Here is a 19,608-nt window from a genome sequence, read left to right as displayed (position 1 = left end):
CAGAAGGGAAATGAAGATGAGAAAAATGTGACTTCTCCTTATGCTGACGTTAAACAAGGAAAACCCTCCATCAGAATGAACAGAACATCTGCACTAAATAGAAAACAGTGTTTCAATTTTTCGTGCTACAGTTTGGATTACCATTGGCCTCACTTGAAAGTGTATAATGTATACATACGAGTAATAATCATAAAGGGTTGCTTATCATACAAGCCTCCATAGTTCTATATTCATGTACCAATGTGCACAAGATTCTAGCTCAAGACAATATATATATACACACACATTTATATTTAATGGATGGTATATTTAATATTTATACATAATTACAGTGGTCCAGCTTGGTCCAACGTATCTATGTATATACCATACCTAGCCAATGTTCCTGGAAGATGGAAATCACAGATACCGCTATTCCAGTGATCTCCATTTGCTTCCAGATCCTGCACTGAGCAGCTGGTCTAATGCATTGTGAACTTATGAGGTTGGCCCTCAGCAGGGGCGCCATTTGGAGAATGTTTTGCATTTTCTGAGTGTTAGGGACCCAGGGCTCCGCGGCGATACGCCGGGCGGCGCATGCGCAGAACACCGACGCGCACAAGCCGGCGAGCGGCAGGACCTGGGTGATCGCGGCAACAGCGACGGCTGCGCATGCGCGATCGCGGACACGCGCCTGGCACCAATGACAGCGCAGAGCGCGCTATTTAAACGAGCCAGGAGGTATGTACATTGCCGTTTGGTCTTATTAATCTGTTCCTGTGTTCTGTTAGTGAAGCTTCACTGTTGCCGACCTCTGCCTGATCCTGACCCTGCTGACTGTCTCCTGCTTGATCCCTGGCTCATCCTGACCACTCTCCTGCCTGCCCCTTACGATTGATCTCCCGTTGCTGAACTTGGCTTGACCTGACCATTCTCTGTCTGCTCCTCTGGTACCTCGCTGCCCGCACGTTACCGACCTGGTCCGCCTGACTACGCCATATCTTATGGTGTCCGTCCATCCATCCCGCACGGATCAGTCCCTGCTGCCAGGCCTGCCAGCCTCTTCACATCAGGCCCTATTCCTCGCACACCTCTGACGGTACCCTCTACCATAGCCGGACGTATTCAGGGGTCGCGACCTGGTCTCAGTCTGCTCCAAGTCCATCCCCACCATCAGGGGCCCTGGTGAACAAGCAGATTGAGACTTAGACCCCGCGCCCTGAGGAACCCCGTGCTGTGGGCAGCTAGAGATACTGCCAGGAGATGGCTGACAGTGAGTGCATAGCTTTCTGTGACTGGAAAAAGTGCAGAGGGTGACATCACCGCCCCACTTTTCACCTCATCCAATTAATTTACAAAATGCAAATCATTCTCCAAATGAGGCCCCTGCTGAGCAGCTAACCTCCTTTGTTCAGAATGCAGTAGGCCAGCAGCTCAGCACAAGACCCAGAGGCAAGTGGTGATCACTGGAATAGTCGTGTCTACTTCAGTAATTTCCAGCCTCCAGGGCCATTGGAGTTAAGCTGGAATTTTTAATGAATAAGATGAAGTTCTGCTGACTCCCATCATCCAATCATGTGCAAATAAAAATGCCACTTTTTATTTTCCTTGCATGCGATTAGGTATTCTTTGCAAAAAGACATTTAATAACATTCATTAAACTCTTTTCAAAGTGTAACCCCCTTTGCTAAAGTACACAGCCTATTTTTATTTAGTAAATCAAGCCCTAAATGTATGCGTAAAGTGGTTCTAACAGAATATCACCACCCCCTTTACTTACCTGAACCCATTACCGATCCAGCGCTGTGCATGAAAACATTGGCTCTCCTGGCACTGTCCCTCCTCTCTGGGCAGACTGATAGCAGTCTGTCAATGAATCCTGTGACGAGGGATCAGGGAGCTGTCCTGTCTATATCAATAGATGCAGATAGGGCGGCTCGGAAGCAAGCCCGCACAAGTGCCCCCATAGGAAGTGGCATCCAATGGGGGCACTCACTGAAGAGGAGGGGCCAGGAGCACCACCAAGGAACCTGAGAGGAGGAGGCTTAGAGTTGCTCTGTGCATAACCATTGCACACAGCAGGGAAGTATGGCATGTTTATTATTTTAAGAGAAAACCAGAAGTTTTAATATCGCTTTTACCTGTTACATTAATAAACAGGGTTAACCTACTAAAGACAAATAGGCTGTACACTAGCGGATTGTGGAAACAAATTTCCACTTTGCAAAGGAATTTCCCCTTAGCTTAGTGAATGTGGTGAAAAGCACTTTACAAAAAATATCTAATCACATGCAAGGAAAATAAATACAAATACAAAAAAAAAAAAAGAAAGTATTTTTGCTTTGCATGACTGGAAGACAGAAGTCAGCAGAGCTTCACCTCATTCACTAAACTCTGGGAACATTCCCCCAAAGTGAACAGCCTTTAGTAAATCAACCTCACGGTATAGTACAAGAAACAATTAAAGAGAAAATGAAGCCAAAAACATTTTTTTTTTTCTTGCTATGCCTCCCCTCCAGCCAATCTCAATGGAATCCAAAGGCCTGCGGTGTCTTTCTTGTCTATCTAATCCCACTAAGAATTCTGCAAGAGCATACAACATTTTTGTAGTACTTCACCCTGGCACAATTCCCCTGCAGAAGAGATTAATAAATGTAATATAAAGGATACTACTCTGTAAAAGGATCTAAATTATTAATCCTGTTGCCGTAAGTCACATTCTTGGATCCATTTCATCTTAATGATAGTACAGTTTTAATAGAAGGGTTTACAGAAGAGACAACGCCAAGGTCACAAGAAGTATGTGCTTCTGGCTGAACCCATAGGGCTGGAGAGAAGAATCTGATTGAAAAGGATGGCTGTCAAAGTTCTACAGTACATTTTAATGCATCCACCTTTGAACTGCCTGGAACAGATTTGCTTTGGTTACAGTTTAAGAAAACACGTTCTATTGAACATATCTTTCATTTCTGGTGTATAACTGTGAAGCTAAATGCACATGTTTATCGCTGTTTGAAGTCAATGTGAGTCATAGCAAAACAATATTCTTCAACGCTGAAGAGAATTTGCACTGACAGATACTTGGTATGAAAAGAAAAGACAACTATTTAAGAGATGTGTTCAGGAGTTATTTCTTAGTAATGGTTCTAGGATGTGTCAAAGTAATAAAAGTTCATTCATAGAATGCTATGCTTTGTATGACATACCACGACAGGTACCACTCATCAGATTAAAGTGGAACTACACTGCCCAAATCACAACTGACTATTTGTAAAGTAGAACTACAGGCAAAACTTTTTTTTTTTCATTTTGGATGGAGCAAGGGTGAGTTATAATCCCTGCCAGGTTTTTTTTTTTTTGCCATCTGTGACTTATTGCAGAGATTTCCCTTCACTTCCTGTACCATAGCCAAACAGGAATTGAGAGGAAATCCCTGCAAATTAACCACTTGCCCTCCAGAGGATTTACCCCCCTTCCTGACCAGGACATTTTTTGCGATACGGCGCTGCGTTACTTTAACAATTGCGCGATCGTGCAACACTGTACAAATGATATTTATGTCCTTTTTTTCCCACAAGTAGAGCTTTCTTTTGGTGGTATTTGATCACCTCTGTGGTTTTTATTTTTTTGCGCTATAAACAAAAAAAAAAAAGACAGACAATTTAAAAAAAAGCAATATTTTTTACTTTTGGCTATAAAACATATCCAGTAAAAAAATGTAAAGAAAAATCAAATTTCTTCATAAATTTAGGCCAAAATGTATTCTGCTACATGTCTTTGCTAAAGAAAAATCCCAATACACGTAAATTATTATTATTTTTTTTTCTTTGTCCGCAGAGGTGCGAAAAAACTAAAAACCCGTATGTGAACAAAAAACGTGCAAGTGCAAAACACAAACACAAAAAAGTGCACTTAGGGGTGTTCTTTAGTCTACCCCCCGAAGGGGTAGGACCTCTAACCTGATCCCACGGGGTGCAAGGCTCTTGACAGGGACTGAGGTTTCCACATGCTCCACCTAGCCAAAAGGCCTGGCGAACCCCTTTCCTTGTGGCTAGCCAAAGCTGACCACCAAGTACTAGGTCAGGGGGCTTTCCTGAAGAGAGACCTCCTAGGGACAGGGTAGGAAGGAATCTGATGGCCACACATCCTCCCCCTAGACTTCAGGGCAGGCCCGAGAACCCACACCCTACCATCTTAGTGAGAAAAAACACACCCAAAAGTGAAAGGTGACAAAACGTGGGAGAAATAAATAAATAAGTGGCCATGCAATTGTGCACTGGCTAGGCCCTGAGGCCTGTAGCAAAAAAAATTGCCCTGGACTTAGCCAAAAGGCCTAGCCTTTAAAGGCGTAGTGCAGAAAAACGTGTTTGGAACAATGACCATGTGCACTTTTCACACTTGGGATCCCACCCCCATGTGTTACTAAGAGCACCCCTGAGGCAACCACTCAGGGGGCACTGCTTCGTGGACTCTCTGCCTCCCCGGCCCCTGGCCAGACAAGGTAGATCCACTCAAATCAGGAGGAGCTGAGCACCTCCCGTTTTCCCAGGGGAATTACTCCCGGGCCCCAACAGCCTCTGGGCACCTCGGTTTCTTCTCTTCCAGCCGGTACTAGCCTTCAGAGCCCCCATTATACCAGCAGGGGTACTATACAGCGAGCCATCCTTGCCTAAAAGCAAGAATGACGGCAGATAACCCCTACTGGATACTGATAAGAACAGATACTACACTTGATCTTAGCCAAAAGGCTGAGAAGCAATACATGTAAATTAAATTGGTTTACATGAAAGTTATAGCGTCTACAAATGACGGTATATATACTGGAATTTTTATTTTTTTTATACTAGTAATGGTGGTAATCAGCAACTTATAGTGGGACTGAGGCAGGCATTCTGACACTGGGTGAGAACTGACTGTCACTGACATTCCCAGTGACACTAATACAGTGATCAATGCTAATCAGAAGCACTGACACTGTTAAAATGTTATATGTTAAAATTACTTTTTTATATGTTAAAACAAATCTGAAGAATATATATATTTTTTTAAAAATATATATTTTTTAAATATATTCTTCAGATTTTTTTTAATATATAAAAAAGTAATTGTAACATATATTTTTACATTTATTTGTAAATGCATTCCAAAAATGTAGATTTGTATTTTTAAAGAAATACAGTGTATTTGAAATGTATTTTTAAAAATGTTTTTCATATATTTTGTAATATATTTTGAAATAAATTGAATATGGTCAACATTGTAGCATTTCAAAAATATGGCAATATATTTGGGAAGCATATTTGTAAAATAAATTTCAAATATATTTTTCTTCCATGTGGGCTAAAACTTACCTAATGAAAATACTTTTTATTTTTTTATCCCTGCATAAAAAAAAATATACAATAATTAAAATATATACAACAAATAAAATATATACCAAAGCTTTTTATATAATCTAAAGATAACACAGCTTTATCTTGAACCAGTAATTGCACACAATATATTGTATATCCTACAGAACAATCATTTGGTCTTCCTACTGGACTTTTAAACACAACGATGAACTGCCAGAAAATATCCACCAACTTCTCTTACAACCTTGCCATCTGTTCTAGATCTACACCACTATTTATTGTACATGACAAACATTTGTCAAAAATGGATGGATAGAAACACTGGAGCGTTAGGATATGGTTTTATTACAGCCAGGAGAACAGTTTAATGGTTAGCCCTGTGCGATGGAAAAAAACATTACAACATAATGGGATTCCATGACATCACAAAAATGTGTAATATGCAGTGTCCTGCAGTAATCAGATTTCAGTAATCTAACGTAGTCCGAATGACTGCTGTGAGTTACCGCATACTCCAAAATAAAAATAAAAATTGTAGAAGCTGATGTATGAAAAATGTGTTGAAGGAGAAAACATAATAATTTGCTCAGTCACCGTTCAACTGTCAAGTCTACAGTCCCCGGTTTAAAAATAAAACAAGAATTTGAATTGGTTACTATGCACAACAAGACACTTTCATGTAAGCACACGCACACAGCTCCTTAGTTGTTTTTTTTTTTTAAGTGGTAGTAAAGTCCACTTTGCAACTTTTACCTACAGGTGAGCTTATAATAAAGCTTAAATGTAAATAAAATGATTATTTCCTAAACCTGTACCATTTAGGGAAGCGGCATCAAACTGGCGGCCCTCCAGCTGTTGCAAAAGTACCCCTCACCCAAGTCCCATCATGCCCCTGCCCTTGGGAGTCATGCCTGTAACGGTCTATCTTGGAATGCCTCATGGGACTTGTAGTTTAGCAACAGCTGAAGGGACGCCAGTTTGACACCCGTTTTTAGGGGATATTCCAGTTAGCAGCAGCCGATTACGTCAGCGGCACAAGCACTCTGAAGGGACAACATACTCATGCTGTGCCCTCCAGAGCTCTGTGCCGTGGCTGTGACTCCTGTGCATATGGAGTGATGTCATTGCGGTTCAGTCATTTAAATGGCCGGAGCCCAGGAACCCGGAAGGAAGACCAGGTGAAGATGGAACCCCTGCCAGCAGTGACAGCACGCTGCAAGAAGGATACATTCTTCAGGTTAGTGACATAATGTGCTAGTATGCGGTGCATACTAGCACATTATGGCTTAAACCTGCAAGGGGGCCTTTTTTTTGTTAAGTGTACTACAGCTTTAAAATCAGCACAAGGAACAGTATTTAGATTCAATAAGAAGTGTCTCTTGTGCTGATGGCTGCTGTCCTAGTTGAAATCTTCTGTCCTCTGACCCCTGCCCATATCCCACCAATGGTTAATACAGCCGCTGGACCTGTCATAAGCACTCGCCAGGAGTGATGACTATGTCAACCCTTTCCATTCCCCTCCTCTATTCATTGAAGCTGTACTATATATTCCAACAATAAAAAGTACTCTATAAATGGAGGAGTGGGTGGAAAAGGCAGGCATAGTTTGAACCCTCGGCAAGTGCCTATGGCAGGTCCAGTGGCTCGTATTAACCCCCTAGCACCAGAAGATTAAAGCTGATATGGAGAGGAGGGGAGAGGATGGAAGATTCAACTATGACAGCAGCATTAGCACAAGAGACACTTCTCCTTCAATGTACGTACTGTCCCTTGTGCTGATTTTTTGTTAAAGTTAAACTTTAGACTTTAAAAAAAGATCTGTTCACATAAAAACTAAAACTACTGACACACTTTGTCTGTCCACAACATTTCCCTTGAGACATAAGTTATTATGGAGTTATGTTATAACTCGGTATTTTCCAAACTCTTCCCACCGTCTCAGACTGGTAAGCAGGGACGGTCGCGTGGTGAGGGCTGGAAAGGAATGTGTAAATGGAATCAGATTTATGTAAAACAACAACTCGTAACAATGAAGAATACAGTATACATAAGATAAGCTCTAAACACTTTTGTTAAGCCAATCTCATATTTGTCTGTTTTCTAATGGTGATCTTTGTAGGTATGTCTATCTTCATCATTTCCAAACAAGAGTTCATGAAAATAGAAAGTCTATTGAAATGGTTGGCAAAACTGTAATGATTAAATTCCATCATGCAGCATAAATGTCTGTCAAACTGTCAGCCTGGGGCAGTTGAAATTGTGCATGTAATTGGCAAAGGGCTGAGTCTCCAACATAATCCTTTTACTGTTTAGGCAGTTAACAGGGAGAATGCAGAGAAGAGCCAAATACTGTATCTGTCTTTGCAAGAATGGACACTATAAATACATGGTGCTCTGTAGCATGGAGGTAGAACTAATGCTGTCGTTATACCTGTAGAATTTCATTCACACATTCAGACAAGAAAGTAAAGAAAATGCTCATCCAACCATTCAATGGCACCTTGATGGACTCCACTAAATTTTGAAGAACTTTTCCTTCAAGCACCATATCAATGTCTCTAATCAGGGCCGGGACAAGGGGTGGGCGGGAGGGTCAGCTGCCCTGGACGCAATGGTGTACTGTAGGGAGGAGGGCGCTTTCCTTCTGTGACAAGGCTAACAGGAGTAGCGGCAGCGATTTTGACAAGCTGGGTGTAGGATCCCCTAAACTTGCACATCATGAATGGGGGGGCGATCTTTAGTATTTTTGCCCTGGGCGCTGGATCACTTTGTCCCAGCACTGTCTCCAATTCAAGAATGAATGACCTCTCTTACTAAAGAACGTTCTACTTCTGGATGACCGTTGACAAGTTCATGCGCATAATATTAGTAATGAATTTTCTGGGCTGGGAGCCAATTCAGTGATGAGAAAATCATTAGTTACCTTTGGATCAGACAAAAATTTTCCATCCTTGTCCTTCGTTTGTTTCACTTATGCTGGTTGGAACTGATTGATGAATAGCCCCCTTAAACTCTCATGCTACCTACAGATGGATTGATTTATTTTTTTCCAAAACATTTTATTAATTTTTCAAAAAAATATCTTTACAATAACAAAACAAATTATTTACACATTACACAAAAAAAAAAAAAAGAGAGAGAAGGGAGTCCAAAATGTAATAATATCAATTATCCTCATCTTTTCCTTAACCTTCCTCTGGTACCCATCACCAGACAAACGCTAACCTCTAAATTCCTCTGTAATTTATTAATTGTTAATTTCTCACCTCCACTACTCTCTCTTAGCATATACACATTTTTCCCGTATAAGTCAAAGCCTAGCAACCTAGATGTAAAATATACTGTGTAAAATTGTAACAGATAAGAATATATATATATATATATATATATATATATATATATATATATATATAGAGTCACCCCCTTACAATTTGCATAACTCTTAGATTGTAAGCTCCAAGGAGCAGGGCCCTCCGAACCCTCATGTATTGAACTGTATTGTAGCTGTATTGTCCCCTTTATTTTGTAAAGCGCTGAGCAACAAACTGTTGGCGCTATAAAAATCCTGGATAATAATAACCCAATTAGGCGATTACATGGCTTTTTCCTGTGCTGTTAAAGATTGTTTTTATAGAGCCCATAGTTGATACATTTTCTTCGACTTTTGCTCCCCCACCCATCATCTACTTTAACTGATAAGTTTTCTAAGTAAAGCAAGTTCTTTATATCTCTCTGTACCCTTTCCATAGTTGGGGGAAATGGGTTGAGCCATTCTCTAGGTATACACCTTCTTGCTGTTATTAGACACAAATGGACCCATTCTGTATGGCATTTTTCTGACTGTCCCACTGGCACGGTCTCCCAGTAGCTAATAAAACTAGAATTGGATCTTCCAGAATGCTATAGCCACAGATCTTAGATGCATAACTTAGTACTTACTTCCAAAAATTATTAACGAAGGTGCAATACCAAAAATAGTGTGCTAGCGTAGCCTTATTTTCTCCACATTTTGGACACCTATGGTTGAGTCCTGTCTGCGAGTCATATCCTTGAATTGGTAAATATGCTTGATGCGTTATTTTATATTGAGTCTCTCGCCTGGATTGAAATTCATAGAGTTCAGCAGGGACTGACCAAATTTTGATCCATATATAGGCACTTGTAGTTGTACAGAAGTCAATCTACTGATTAAATGTTTGTACAACAACCCTGCTGGAAAATTTCCTATCGATATGGATATAGCCTGCTCTCTCATTTGATTGGTTTTCCTAACTGTGGAAATCCACCAATGTGATATCAAAGAAGGAGGAGGTATGGAGGCCAACAGATTTCTAGGATCAAAATATGGGTGCTCTGAGAGGAGTGAAGATTTTTGTTTTGCTATTTCAGGAGGTCCTGTGAAGAAATCACGATGAACCCATCCTGGATGGAGGAACAAGGGGCCCATAGTTGTGGTCCCCCTGCCATTCCAAGTATTACTCCCCTACAGATTTTTAGGGAAGGAATTGCTGGTCATCAAAAGGGAAGTTAAGGCCTAAAAGAGAAAAAAACTGTCATTCCCTGACTTTTAGGTGTATTCAGCCTCTTGCTAACATTTTAATGTGATATTATATTTGTCCCCCCAAGAAGACAATTTCAGTAAGCTGCCTAAATTTAAAGATATCTGTTCATGTAGACTCCCATTACTACTATCATACCATGGAAGGGACTGATTTAAAGGTTGTTCAGGCTATTGAAGAAGACACAAGCCAAAGAGGGAAAGCAAGTGCACAAAATGTCAAACTCTAAAGCCCCATTCACATCTAGCAATGCTGAGCGTCTTTTTGTTTTATGTGTCATGCATTTTTTTGTGCGTTTTTTACGTAAGACTTCATCCAATTGAATGGGATTCCCTCAATTTCAAAAAGGCAGCAAAACAGCTCCTGTACCTTTTTTTTGGAGCCAAGTTTCTGGACAGAGCGATTTGTGTGTTTTTCGTGCAACAAAATGTAGTTTTTTGCACATTTCATATGCAATTAAGAATTAATGGCACCCAAATGCACATTGTGCATTTTGCTGCTATGTTAGTGGGATCCAGAATAGCGGGCATATTCAAGAGATATCACCCACAAGGCCATTACTCTAAGGCAGTGGTGTATTTAGGTTTTTGCTGCCCTAGGCAACACAAAAATCAGACGCCCCCCTCAGCGGAGAGAGCCTGACACCAATGAGCACCAGACCCCCTACCCCCAAACACCCCCCCATGCCTGCTAGTGACCAACACCCCTGCCCCCCGGCAACAGAGAGAAGGCTCTGGACATCCCCAGGAACGAGAGTCGAGCTCTGCATACACCATCAAGCAGCCTGCAGCCTCTTCCGGATACCACCTCAAATACATGCCACATAAGTCCCTTCTTCCTGGGGGGGCTGCCCCCCTGAAAAATGCCGCCCTAGGTAAATGCCTTGTTTGCCTTGTAAATATGCCCTTGCTCTAAGGTGTAAATGGGGCATAAGAAGGAGCAACAAGGTTAAGGAAGCTTGGGTCTAGATTTAGGTACAGTGAATGACTAACTTCAAAGAATGACCCCTGAGCCAACAGGACATCAGAGAGGCTTTCCTTTTAAGGTTATATATGAACACTCCAAATACTGCTCTTCCTCGTTCTGTTAAATCTCAGCAAAGCACAGCCGTCATGCAAGAATAAGAAGACAGCCCATAGTGCTCACCGTATAAAAATGAATTATTGCTGAAATGTGGGCTTAAACTTACAAAATAAGGCACTCCACTGTGCGAAGTTACAGGCATAAAAAACCATGTTGCCAGTGATCAACGAGATGGCCATGGGATGACGTCATGTGTGTGGGTCCACCTACCTACACATCCAGATGCAGAGTGCCAGGCTCAATCAGCCATTTCACACGGTGCAAGTCAGAGAATGGAGGAACTGCCAATCAGCTGAAGCATCGCCTGTACAGGAGTAATCTCTCTAGTGAATTCATCAGAAAATCATCTGATTTGCGTGTAGGTGATGGAGCCACACATATGACATCATCCTGTGGTCACCTTGTTGATCATTGGCAACGTGGTTTATTTATGACTGTAACCCCATGCCTTATTTTGTAAGTTTAATCTCACATTTAACAGCAATACATTTTTATCTACAATGAGCACTATGGGCTGTCTTCTTGTTCTTGAATGATGGCTGTGTATCGCTGAGATTTAAGAGAAAGAGCAGTATTTGGGGTGTTCATATACGCCCCTAAAGGGAAGCTTTTCCTGTTGGCTCAGAGGTTATTCTCAGAAGGTAAGCGGCCAATTTTTGAGGTGCAAGTGGTTTCTACATATGGGTGACATGCTAAAATAACTGAAAGTAATCACTAGTTGGTGATTAGATGCTGAGAAGTGCATTAAGCCTACATGGAAATTGATGGACACTTTATTATTTGACTTTTTTGTGCTATACTATTTTTGATATAATATTGTTTGGTTGTGCTACACTATTTTTGGGATTTATGGTTATATAGGGTAATGTGGTAAAGCTATTAGTGTTCAGCAGAGCATCCAATATTATATGGATATACAAGAATAGGCTTACATATGAATATTTTTTCAATGTGATTTGCATGTTTAGAGCTGTATGACAGTGCGGATTTATTTATTTATTTATTACAGGTACTTATATAGCATTGTCAATTTACTCAGCGCTTTACATATATATTATACATTCACATCAGTCCCTAACCCTCAAGGGGCGTACAATCTAAGGTCGATAACTTATATTCATACATACACATACTAGGGACAATTTAGACAGGACCAATTAACCAGATTGATACATGCTGTTAATATCCTATATTCCATCCAATATCCCTGAATCAAAATTATATCTAAGCACATTGGGTGATGTTTTGAGCGTGATTTACTGGCATTAATCACTTTGGTGTTAGAAAGGGAGAGGATGACAGACATCTTTAAAATGAGATGGACATTTTGCTTTAAAAACACAGTAAGCACTTGGTGCAATAACATTAAAGTGTCAGCTCACATTTTGACCTCCATAAAACCTGGTAAAAAACAGCTGTCTCCACTGCAGTAAAAAGAGAGGATCTGAAGATCAAACAAGTACTTTTTAGCACTCTAATCCTCTGGCATAATTTACTGATTTTTATCTCTGAAAAAAATATTTCTTTTTTACTTACTCAAGTGAATAAAAAGCTGAAAAGAAAGTTACAATGATGATGTTGTGAAAACAAAAATAGTAATAAAGTTAAATGATGTTCACATATTGATGGTGATCTGTTCCACCTGCTGGCAGAGAGATGAACTGCTCCAAAAGGGAAAGAATTGTATTTTTAGTGACCACATATTTGAGTTATCATTGTGGTATTTAACTTAAAGTCATTTTTATGTGTCATTTGCATTTTCACAAGCTTCCATGTTTTTGTGATTGTACTAAATGCATAGATTTGTAGAGCAGCCAGTAGAGGGAGCTCTGGATTTAACCACAATCACTCTGCGTCCTGCTTAACAACTGTCAAGATAAAATATCAGCCACAAAGGGACTGCATAGAATTCAGGGTGTTTGACAGCGTTCCAAAATCTAAGAACAATGCAGCTTTGGTCTTACAATACATAGTTGAACGTACACAGTGATCTGTTTTGTGAGTAATGTACAGTATACAGCATATTATACAAAATTTATATAGCGCCAACAGTTTGTGTGGCGCTTTACAAAATGAAGGTAGACATTACAGTTACAATACAATTTGGTACAAGAGGAAACAGAGGGCCCTGCTCGTTAGAGCTTACAATCTAGGAGGAAGCATATACAGTTAATACATGACACGTAGCTATGGATAATAAAAAGAAAGTCCATTATATTCATATCTGACATTACATAGCACTATGTATATCAAAATATATACTCTATACAGCTGATATACGACACACAGCTGTGTATCGCATAATAGCCTATTGTATTCAGCTCATTTCATATTTCATGCAAATGTAGATATATAAATATATATATACTGTATAAAGCTGATGTAACACACAGCTGTGTATATGATGAGGTTAGCATAAAGGTTACGTTTACACAGATACTGATTACAAAGAGCATTCAGTGCATGTATTTTGGATAGCATTTGGGTTGCACTGCTATCACTAAAGCGATTGCTCTGTGCTGTCTAGTGCAGCACGCAATGTTAGGGTTAGCATGGAATGGCGCCTGTGTGCTTAGTACCCCCTTTCTAGGCTGAAAACACTTGACAGGTGTGCCCCTTTATCATCCATGTGAACCATCTGGCCCTTTACCCCAGTTACCTGCATCACTGTGCCCTCCCCAATCATCTGCACCACTGCACCCTTTTCTAGTCACCTGTAGTGCAGCACCCTTCCCCAATCATCTGCATAATCACACCCTTTCTGAGTCACCTGTAGTGCTACACCCTTCCCCAATCACCTGCATCATCGCATCATTTCCCAGTAACCTGCAGTGCAGCACCCTTCCCCAGTCATCTGTACCACCGCACCTTTCTCCAGTCACCTGCACCAATACACCCTTCTCCAGTCACCTGCACCAATACACCCTTCTCCAGTCACCGGCACCACCGCACCCATCCTCAGTCACCGGCACCACCGCACCCATCCTCAGTCACCGGCACCACCGCACCCATCCTCAGTCACCGGCACCACCGCACCCATCCTCAGTCACCGGCACCACCGCACCCATCCTCAGTCACCGGCACCACCGCACCCATCCTCAGTCACCGGCACCACCGCACCCATCCTCAGTCACCGGCACCACCGCACCCATCCTCAGTCACCGGCACCACCGCACCCATCCTCAGTCACCGGCACCACCGCACCCATCCTCAGTCACCGGCACCACCGCACCCATCCTCAGTCACCGGCACCACCGCACCCATCCTCAGTCACAGGCACCACCGCACCCATCCTCAGTCACAGGCACCACTGCCCCCATTCTCAGTCACCCGCAGTGCAGCACCCTTCCCCAATCTATATACATAATATACATACATACATACACCCTTCCCCAATCGCCTGCATCACCGCATCCTTCTCCAGTCACCTGCACCACCACACCCTTCTCCAGTCACCTGCACCACCACACCCTTCTCCAGTCACCTGCATCACCACACCCTTTCCCAGTAATCTGTAGTGCAGCACCCTTTCCCAATAACCTGCATCATCGCACCCTTTCCCAGTAACCTGCAGTGCAGTACCCTTCCCCAATCACCTGCATCACTGCACCCTTCTCCAGTCAGCTGCACCACCGCACCCATCCTTAGTCACCTGCAGTGCAGCACCCTTCCCCACTCACCTGCATCACTGCACCCTTCCCCACTCACCTGCATCACTGCACCCTTCCCCAATCACCTGCATCACTGCACCCTTCCCCAATCACTTGCATCACTGCACCTTTCCCCAATCACCTGCATCACTGCACCTTTCCCCAATCATCTGCATCACTTCACCCTTCCCCAATCACTTGCAGCACAAGGGCCTACCTCAACTCACATGTCCTATCTGCACCCTCCACCAGTCACCTGCAACCAAGCGCTCTCCCCCAGTCACTGCTACGCTCACCCCGAGCCACCTGCTCCACAGCACCCTCTCCTAGTCACCTGCACAGCTATACCTTTCCCCAGTTACATTGCCCGCAGAACCCTCCCTTAGTTACCTGTCCCATAGCTGTCTCCCTCCTGTCACCTGCAACGCTTTTCCCACCCACAGTTACCTACAACACCAAACCAGCCCCCAATGATCCACCATGCAGAACCCTTCCTCAGTCACCTACACTGCAGAGCTCTCCTGCAACCACCTGCAACATTGCACCTACCCCCCCTCAAAGAAATGACCCACAGCACCATTCCCTAGTAATTGTCCCTAAATCTCCCACCCCCAGTCACCTGCCATGCCCTCCCCTAGTCACCTACTCCGTTTTGCCCTGCCACCATTATTCCCCTACTACCAATCCCTCTACTCAGAAAAACTGCCAACATTACCAACTTCTCTTCTTCCAGGTATCTTATCAGATAAATGAGTATCACATCTGTTGTTCACCAAAAATGCACACTGTACTGCATACTATTCAGTAGCATAAGAATATACCCATCTTTATAGAATATACCATTGAGAAAATACAGCACAGTTGGCAAGTAAAAACATGAAATTTGCATTGAAAACCTCCATTCACGTAAAATAAATAAAAGTGCATCATAGTTTTCCTTGGATCTGGAAGGCAAACTGCATGCTGATGGTGGGAAAATTTTCCTAGGGAATTCTGTAGCTTGAAATTAAGAAGCATTCTTTTTCTACACACATAACATACAGATCATACTACTTATTTGGATTCCTTATGCTTTGTAAGTCACCACTTAAAAAAGATCCCTATTTACCCAGCAAAAGGTATATAGGTAGATCATATTTGCACATGTCAGCGTAGCATAAATCAACTCTTTGAAAGGTTGTCACCTACATAAAACAAGCACGGCAATGGTCCTTGTGCATCATGTTGAACTTGTTTTCCCTACAATTGTTTGTAACGTAGGATGAGGATTTATTTGCATCCATCTAAAGCAGTGGTCTCCAAATTGAGGCCCTTTGCTTGCTTCTAGCCAGCCCTTGAGGCAATATTTAATATCCACTGATACCAACAATGGGGCATAATTTTCCCCATCAACACCAATGAATGGGCACAATTTCTCCCAATGACACAAACAAAAGGGGTCTAAAGACAGCGATGATGGAGCATACTTTTTCCCACTGACACCAAAGATAGTGACGTTGAGACCTTTTCTACTGCCAATGGCTACAGTTCGGCCCTCCTAAAATCTGAAGGACAGTAAATTGCCCTTTTGTTTGGAAAGTTCGGAGACCCTTGATCTAAAGTCTCCTTTCCCATGTACTCCATTTTAAGATGTTGAGCTATAGTAACACACTACTATAGTACTGTCTGCATAGCAAATGCCTTGGAAAAAAAAAAAAGAGTCAGCCCATTCAAAACCAACCTTTAATGTTTTAGAAGGTGCTCAACCACCTAATGTCATATATCTTGTGGTCTTGGTGGGCACATTATGAAAAGGTGTGATTTTCCCTATTGGATACTTTATTTATCAGAATGCATTTGGAGGAGTAACATACACAAGATAGGCGGAAACACACAAGCTCAAAGGCTGGCTGTGAACAGAACTGAGAACTATGGTATACAGATGTCCCTACTGCCCTTGTGCCCAACCTGTGACCCTTAGACCCTGGTGGTCTGTAGTGGGAGGAGAGACATTAAGGATAGAGGGCATGCATGGCCTACAAGTATGACATTTAAAAGAAATTCCTTTTTTAAAAGCTGAACAGTGATCTTAATATACTGGGGAAACTTGAACGCATTTGGACTTTTATGTAAAAGGTGAACCTAGCCTATAGGCCCCTTTCACACGAGCTGGATCCGTTTTTCTCAGCAGGGGCTCTGTCCGCTGATCCTCTGCTGAGCTGAGCTGAGCAGAGCAGACAGATGACAAGTTCATGTCCACTCTACTTAGGCAGAGCAGACATGGGCACCTCCTGCTCTGCTCTATGGGCAGTCAAGTGTAAATGGGCAAGCTGTAGATCTGTCCAGACAGACAGGAACAGATCCCCTTCTGTTTGTTTTTGCTGGATTGGATTCAAGGTAGATGGGTGTACAACAGGGATGGAGCGTGAGAAAAAGTAGCAATACAAGGAGTCAATCAGTTCATGTGCTGACAAGAAGCACACTGACAGCGAGAGGATTCTTTCACCATCCAGTCATAGGCCTGGGTATATTCAAGATGGCATGGGCTCAGCAGAAGTGGACTGGCTAAAGAAACAAAAGACTGAAGGCAAATCTCTGGATTGAAAGTGAATATTGCAGCAAAAGCAGTTTATATATATATATATATATATATATATATATATTAGCTTTTGATGGGACATATGGTTTTGTTATTTCTGGCTGGAGTTCTGCTTTAAAACATAGAAGTAGCTGCTAAGATGTTATAGAAATTTTGTTTAGTCTGTTCCATCACCCTCTCTGCTATACTTCAGCAAACAAAACTTCAAGCATTTCTGAAATGACTGGCACCCAACTTCACACGAAAGATTCAGCCCTGAGAGTGAATGTGCCCCGGAGCTACATTGAAATAAGCAGACTAGAGTATTCTGAGTGTAGGCCTGTTAGCACACTTAGGGTTACTAAACTAACACAATGTTAGTTTAAAAAATATATTACATACCAAAACATACCAAGAGCTCTATGGTTTATGTAAAGAGCATACACAGCATTAGCAATCAGCAGGTTTGACTGAAATGTTGAACGCAACCATCACAGAAGTGACAAGTCATTCCTCTTAACTCTTTTACTTGCATGTATACATATTTCAGCTTGTGCTACTGAACTCTGTAAACAGGTGTTTTACAAGAAGAAGATAGAGTAAAATGTGTAGAAAGAGGAACCTAGGCATCCATCTGTTGGCTCCAAAAATATAAAATATCATGATGTAACCTAACAAATACATTCAGAAAGAAAATATACCGTATATATGTACAACCACAATATATACTCTTTAGCTACATATAATCACATTTACAGCAAATATAGACTGGCTGGAAAATCCAAGCTCACATACATATCTGTCCATGTAAGAAGTCACTGTGTATATTTTACTTGATACCTTGCCTTATTGGGAAGGTAAGAAGTACCTGTGAAACAAATTGATCATAAAGACTTGGTCACCAGCCTGTCGACCTTGGATGGTCCAATTTAATGAATACTGCCAGATCACCTAAGGAGAACCCGTGAACTGTCCATGTGCCCCACATACTGTACATAACAAACTCCCAGTCGCTCCCTCACTCATTTTTGCAGGTGCCAGAACAATGAAAGTGAGTCAAGGTTAAGCTCCATGTCACAACTTGGAGCTTACACATGGTTGAGGACGGCCTTCCTGCGCAATGCGACAGCTCTGGCCAATCACCAGTCATCTGCTTCCCATCATCAGAAGTAATGGCTAGATTTCTTCATTCCCATTTGCCAAATGAGCACAACTAGCTGAAGTGGAGACCTACATGGGTGCAGTTTTGCCTTAAAGACTATGCCTCATGAACCTGACATTAAACTGCCCTGAGCAGCCTGGTCTTTACTACTGTATATGGCCTAGTATGGGCTAACTTTAACTTAATGTTACAAAGTACTCATACCAATCATGAAACAAGTCCCAACACTATCCAACACCATAATTGCTGCTGCTTTATTACTGAGTCTTGGATGAGAGATGTCCTTCTTGAATAATTCTTTCCTATTAGCATAAGTGGAAAATAGAGCCCTAGAGGTCTTGTTGATCTTTGACCTACTTGGTGTCTCAGGTAACCCGACAATGGACAATGTCTCTTGACTGCTAAACAGATCAACTGAGGCTGTCACAAATGTAATGGATATGGCAGTGATGTCTACAAAAAAAGAAACATAAGTTCTGTAATACTAAATTCTAATGTATGCAGAATCCAAGAATATCTGTCTGAAAATGGAAAAAGTATGTTCAGCTGGAGAGACGAACAATCATACCTTATATACTTTAAAGGACATTTTTGTAGTAACTTCCTATAAAATCACAATATGTATTAGTGTGTGGACACTGTGGCCATTTCAAGTGGTGAAAAAAGGGAAACTAAAGATGTACCGCAACGTCCCTGACATTTAATCCAAAGTGTCCCTTGCGCTGGTGCCTGCTGTTGTAGTTGAAATCCTCTACCCCTTCCCATAATCTTTGGTGCTGGGGCAGTTAACAGCCAAGAGACTGACTATGTCTGCCCTTTCAGCCAACCTCCTCCATTCACAGAGGCTGTATTATAGCTTCCATGAATCAAAACGTATGAAATGGAGGATGGGCAGATGACTGAAAGGTCTGATTCCTCCATTTATAAATCGTGCTTCAACCATGGAAGCTATTGTACGGCTTTTATGAATAGAGGAAGGGGGCAGAAAAGATAGGCATGGTTGGGACTCTTAATCAGTGCCTGTGAAAGGTCCCTTTGGCTCTAATAACCCCCGCAGCACTGGAAGATTGCAACTGCAGGATGGGGGGGGGGGGGGTTGGATTTCAAATACGACACCCAGAACCTGCACAAGGGACACTTCGGATTAAATGCAAATACCATCCCTGATGCTGATTTTTTTAAAATAAAAGTTTTATCTAAACTTAGGCTTGAAGGGTAAAACCTTTAGGGCTATCATCCAGACACTGCCCAATTAGCCACGGAT

The 19,608-nt window shown here is 42.0% G+C and overlaps 1 protein-coding gene and 1 pseudogene across 1 annotated transcript in view; both read right to left on the bottom strand.

Moving 5' to 3' along the window:
* THSD4 (thrombospondin type 1 domain containing 4) overlaps positions 1-19,608 on the bottom strand; it is an 871,621-nt gene that overhangs the window by 840,174 nt on the left and 11,839 nt on the right. The gene's annotated exons all lie outside the window — the stretch shown is intronic.
* On the bottom strand, positions 4,619-4,739 carry LOC149447598 (U2 spliceosomal RNA; annotated as a pseudogene).

This window comes from Staurois parvus, unplaced genomic scaffold, assembly GCF_062004578.1.
Source record: "Staurois parvus isolate SC_StPar_1 unplaced genomic scaffold, SC_StPar_1.0 ptg000682l, whole genome shotgun sequence".
In the NCBI taxonomy this organism is placed as follows: domain Eukaryota; kingdom Metazoa; phylum Chordata; class Amphibia; order Anura; family Ranidae; genus Staurois; species Staurois parvus.
This window is presented reverse-complemented; position numbering and strand designations above follow the sequence as displayed.